The 6,000-nt window shown below is 42.8% G+C and overlaps 1 long non-coding RNA gene across 1 annotated transcript; it reads left to right on the top strand.

Moving 5' to 3' along the window:
• The first annotated feature begins 452 nt into the window (after positions 1–452).
• LOC309541033 lies at positions 453–5,536 on the top strand. Its single transcript, XR_014223622.1, has 3 exons — positions 453–474; positions 1,646–3,037; positions 3,556–5,536. It is a non-coding gene; the product is annotated as an uncharacterized lncRNA (long non-coding RNA).
• Positions 5,537–6,000: the final 464 nt, after the last annotated feature.

The raw sequence follows: 6,000 nt of genomic DNA, 5'->3' as shown, positions 1-6,000 counted from the left end.
TGCATCCCAGAATGCTGCTCTGTCTCTTAAGTAATAATATTTAGTGTTTTTGTATCTTGATTGCAGTTTTATATATTTTAATTTATTTTGTTAGCTGTCTTGAACTTTCTGGAAAGGTGGGATATAAATATTTTATATTTAAAAGTATATAAATATATTATTTGAGGCTAGAAAGAGGTTTATTCCCTCAGCAAATACTCTTTAAAAATGTCAAGGTTATCTGCATACATATACAATCAAATCAAAGAGTAACAAAGTATCTTTCAAGGCAAAACAACTAAAAAGATACGAAAGTGTGGCCATTGCATCACCCAGCATTCAGACATTTTAAGAAAATGATGTTTGTGAAAAAGAATTTGAAGAACAATTCAGTCACAAGTAAATGGTTCCCAGCTGCTTTTATTTACTGATGCTCTTCAAAAATACTTGCCATTATCACCCATGTAGTGGAGTATTTCAGTGTCAAGGATCGAGGTGGAAATGTTTTTTGTTTTTTTAATGATATTTATTGAAACAATTTTTTTAAAAAAATTACACAGAAAAAGACAAAATTACAAAAAAGAAAAAAAACAAAAGCATAAAGAGAAAAAGAAAAAATAATCCCATCGCTTTCAAATTCTCCAATTTCCATTACCTTCTTTCCATGACCTCCTCCTCCTCCCATCTCTTGTATCTTGATTGATAATTATCACAGCAAATCCTTTCCGTAATTCATAATATTTTATCTTTACTCTATTATCATCTTGCTTATAAAAACAACCTTAAAGCTTAAAACTTAAATCTTTTTTACCAACTTCTCATAACCATTACCTTTTTGCCAAATTCTTTAAACATTTAGCAACAGAGTTTCTTCTTTAAGATATTTTGTCCATATTTCTTCTTTTAAGAGACGAAAGGAAACAATGGAATCACAATATTTTCCTCCTTTTAACTATCTGTCAAAGCATTTATTTCTGGTCAATGAGCTTCAATCGTCAAATCCGACACCCCGCTCCAGGGTCAGGACAGTGGAAAATTACTTTACTTTCACTTTATTTCCGCAGGTTTAAATAACTCAATAAAAGTCCCCCTTCTTCCCCTGCTTCCGAAGGGGGGTTCCGCAATTTTGAATGATGAAAGATGATCCTTTAAAAGTGATTTTTAAGGCTCTAGTGTACGTTGCCTTTGCTTTGTTATAACCACAAGAAAACGGAAGGGTGACTTCCTGTTTAGCCCTTTCCGTTTCAGTACCAAATTAGGGTAAATTTTAGAGTCCAAGTTCCTTTTATTTCGCCAATTCTTGTTTCAAATCCAGGTGTTTAGCGTTCCAGTACTCACAGTTAGTTTTTTTCATTGCCAAATTGTCCCAGGAAAAAGGCAGCGCTCTCTGGCAACGGCTGTGCGGCTTCGCTCTGCAGAAAAAGCAATCGACTCACAGCACCGCGCCACTTCCCCCTCTTCACTTCGGAGCCCGTTTCTGGGTTCCTTAGTGGGTTGGGGGGGCGCTAAAGGTGCCTGAGTCCCACGGTCACAGGCTTCATCCGCCTGTGATTTTCAGAAGGGTCCCCGCTACGCCGCAGCGGAAAAGACCCGTTTCGTGCGGAGCTTGTCCCTCCAGTTCAGAGGGAGTCCGCCATCACCAGAGGCGCCACCCCGGAAGTCCGAGGTAGAAATGTTTTGTCCCCACCCCAAAAGTGACTGCAGCCTGTTGCTCGACAGCAAATGGTAGCCACTCACTCATATGGGAGAAAATAAAAGGGTGTATTCGAGGACATCATGCAGGACACAATTCCCTGTCTCAGAAGACTGGAGCTGATTTATCTAAACTTAGAAACCAAGCTTGCATTTGCCTACATTGGCCCCAGTCCTTCATCTACACAGTCTTGTTCACATGAGTTCCATTTCTTAGTCGTGCTGTGCTGAAAAGGACAGAAGATTAAGAATTTACTGAGTATATGTATATGTATATGTATATGTATATGTAGTGACCAGATAGTCCCCTCTTGAATTATCCACTGGGGCAATCCCTAGATTCTGAATACGTTAAATAATACAAGTACAGGTTTTAAAAAATAATTTAGGCACCCAACAACAATTGTGATCGCTTCAAAAGCTCCCTAGAAGTACAGTAAATGGAGTCAACAACAGAGCGCCATGGGTGCCATTTGGCCCAACATGGTTGTTACCTTCTACTCTATACAATCGTTTCCTCTCCTCTTTTTGTTCATTATCCACTCCTGGTTCTTAGATACTGTTGATTGAGACAATGTACCTGCTTACAGTTCTGTATTTCCTGAAGTTACTCCAGGAAATTTGTGGACACTGATCATCACCCCCACCATCAATCTTAAGCAAAGTAGGTGGCAAGGACCCCATGCAAATGGAGGATGGTGCAGTCGAAATAGGCATTGTGGCATTAGAGAAAACAGGAACTCCAGAACTTGTTCTTTGCTATACAGATGTTCATCTTATAGCCATGCAAATGTTACCTGGTGTGCTGCAGCTGAGCAGGGGCACCTGTAACTGTCAAGCTGATAAATACTGGTTACGTGTTTTAATTTGCACAGTCCTTATATGACTTGTTTCTTTTTACTCCTCCATTCTCAGTTTGCTTTAGATTTCTTTGGGAAAGGGCATGGTCTAACCCTTTTAACAATAAACATGTGCATAATAACTTAGAACAGAGGTTGCTGGTTGGTAGCTCATGGGCCAGATTTGATCCAAAAACCAGTTTCTGTTCCCCAGATTTAATGAAAATATGGTAGATATTTTGCTTTCAGAGTGTTATCTGAAAGGAATCAGCCAACAGAAAATATGAGCTTTCTAGTAGCTGTTTCCTGGTGTATATATGAAGGTGACATCATAATATATATGAAGGGCCAATATTGTCATATCCTGTCCGGTGCATGAATTAGAACCATAATAATAAAACTAAAACCTATCACTACTAATTAGTGCTTCAACAAAGCTTTACTCACATCTTTTTCTGTGCACACACAGATCTCTCTTATTGGCTTCCTTTAGCATAATATATTGTAGATTATTTGCAATCAGTGGCGTGGCGTGGGGGGTGCAGGGGGGGCCAGCTGCACCGGGCGCAACATCTGGGGGTTAGGGTTAGGGGGCGCAAATCCACGGGTTAGGGGGCGCAAATTACTTGCCTTGCCCAGGGTGCTGACAACCCACGCTACGCCACTGTTTGCAATAATAATAATAATAATTTATTATTTATACCCCGCCCATCTGACTGGGCCTCCCCAGCCACTCTGGGCGGCTTCCATAAAAACCAAAAATACAGTAAAATATCACACGTTAAAAACTTCCCTGAACAGGGCTGCCTTAAGATGTCTTCTGAATGTCAGGTAGTTGTTTATTGCTTTGACATCTGCTGGAAGGGCGTTCCACAGGGCGGGCGCCACTACCGCGAAGGCCCTCTGCCTGGTTCCCTGTAGCTTTGCTTCTCGCAATGAGGGAACCGCCAGAAGGCCCTCAGCGCTGGACCTCAGTGTCCAGGCAGAATGATGGGGGTGGAGACGCTCCTTCAGGTATACTGGGCCGAGGCTGAATCTGACTGAGATTCAGCAATGTATGGACTGGTCTCTTTCAGATAAAGGAGAAATGTGCTGGAATAAACTGCAGTATCTAACCCAACCAACCAAAGGATTGAAGAAATGTACCAGATGAAGAAAAATCATGGTTGCTCATATTTACATACATATGGTTGAAGTAAATATTAAAATGAAATGCATGCCTTAAGCCAATAATTGCAGGTTGTGTTCCAAAAAATAGATAGCCTGTCAAAGATTCCACTTGGCTATGAAAGGAAATCTGCAGGTTTGCACCATTTTATATAAAGTCACACTTCTTAAAACCTCTCGGCACAAGTCATACATAATTGCTCTAGGAAAAACCAGTTCCCCCTAGATTATTCACCCTGCTGGGATTGATCATAGCTGAGCCAACCTGGCCATTTCTGAACTGGGGCAGCATGAGTAGCAGAGGATTCTGCCTCCCCATTCAAGGCTGAATAATTGACCTTGTGCCAGTAAGCAAGCTCTCCTTCAAACCTGTAGCAATGCCTGCAGTGAGAGTGCCTGGTGAACAGGCAGGCTATTTGTGAAGACCTGGCAGTCTGGTGGGACTTCCTTGTCTAGAGAAGCTCCAAGAAATAAGGGTGAGGGGTCGCCAATCCTGGATGCATTGCTGGCAGTGAGTGCTTCACCTAGTGAGACCAAAACACTTCACAGTAGCCTTTTGTCTGCTAAGGAGGATTTGAGTATATTGAGTATCTGCTAAGAAGTATTTGCCTGCTAAGGAGAGGGAAGCTGTTGCCCACATACTGTTGAGATGGCACAGGGAGGCATTAACTGCAGCCAGTCTTTGCTGAGGGCTTGGACTCCTTTGCCTGATCAGTGTGGGAGGGCCAGGGGGCTACTGTGAGATCTGCAATGCCTGGACAGCCATGTCTGTTGTGCACATTGCATGACTGCTTAGCTATTTGACCTCAGCTGAGCACATGGGTGTCCAGGGATATACCAGATACACTCCCAGGATAAACCAAATCCCCAGCTTTTTTCTTTTCTTCCAAGAGGAAGTTTATAACAATTGTAAACCTAAGATAGGAGGAAAAACATATAGGCACTATTCTATCACAGGGCAAGTTTCCAGCACACTCTTTCTGTATTTGGGCTGCAACGGTGGCTGGACTGAGAACACCAGCCATTAATGCTCTTGGCAGAAAGAGAGGCCAAGCAATGGGACCAAGTTGTGGCCAAAGGATGTGGTGAATAAACAGGGTAGGCCACTGACTCTTACTGAGCCTCTCTTTTTCCAGGCCCCTTATTCCACGAGGGTATGCATTCTGGGCAGTATGCCCCCCTCTTCTGGGCAGAAAACCACCCAACTTCCAGTGAACAGGGCCCCCAATTTAGGCCTTGGCCACCTGGGCAGCTTCAAGTGCTTTGGTAAATGGAGGAATGGAGTGAGGAAGCTTTGAATGCCACTGTAAAGCATTGCTCGTGCACCTGTAGGGAAATAACTTAGGCTGCAGTCCTAAGCCCCTGTACCTGGCATGGGTAGGGCTAGACATGATTAGGATTGCACCATTAGTCAAGGTATCATGTGTGACATTGGCTACCATGGTCACTTTGATTTTCAGACCATTGCCAAATTGTTTTCAGGCATATTTGCCATACAGCAAAAGATAATCCCAAAGGTTTGGCAGAGGGCTAGGAAACCCAGATATTAACATGCTCTATAGGAATACAAAAGGGCACACAATTTTGTGGTGGACTGGCACATGTCTCTGAGACAGCTCGGATACAGCATTCACCTCTGCCGTGTGTGGGGGGGCAGCGTTTACCTTTGTTCCAAAGGACATGATGTGTACCTGCAGAATCTAGTCACAGACATATAGATAACGGTATTAGAGAAGTAGGACGCAGGTGAGCATGTGTGTGTGTAGATTGTCATCCATGGTTGTGGCTATGCTAGGGTGTTAAGATACACAGAGTCACCAGGCTGGATGTGTCTAGGTTACCATCATAAAAATTTTAGGGAACTGTGAGGTCAGGACATTTCTTCACTGAATTGTGGGCACAAACCTTCCCTTAGGCAGTGTGCTCAGGTGTGAGAAAACCACCTAGAAACAATTTTTACATGGAAAGCCAGTCCCATACCCATGCTAGCTAAGAGATTAGTTAGCTGACCATTTTATTCCATCTTATGCTTTGACATGAGTGTAATGATAAATAAAGCTGTGGCCATTATACTCTGAGAGTGCTGTCCATCTTCTTATTGCCAACCACAAAACTTCCGTTTTTGCAGATGATTGTGTTTCCTCTGCTCACTTTGCTTCAGGATACAACAGTCCACTGAGAGACCAAATCCTTTGCCTTTGAGAGCGGCAAGCTCTGCCCGTGGCTTCTCCTCATTTAAATGTGCTTGCCCATAGAGTCAACCATTTGCTTCTTAGGCCTGGGAATCTCATGGTGAAAAGCTTTGATAACCATTTGATAACCA

The sequence above is a fragment of the Podarcis vaucheri genome, assembly GCF_965113315.1.
Source record: "Podarcis vaucheri genome assembly, chromosome: 9".
NCBI lineage: Eukaryota > Metazoa > Chordata > Lepidosauria > Squamata > Lacertidae > Podarcis > Podarcis vaucheri.
Note: the sequence above shows the minus strand (reverse complement) of the source record. Positions and strands in the feature narration are given on the sequence as shown.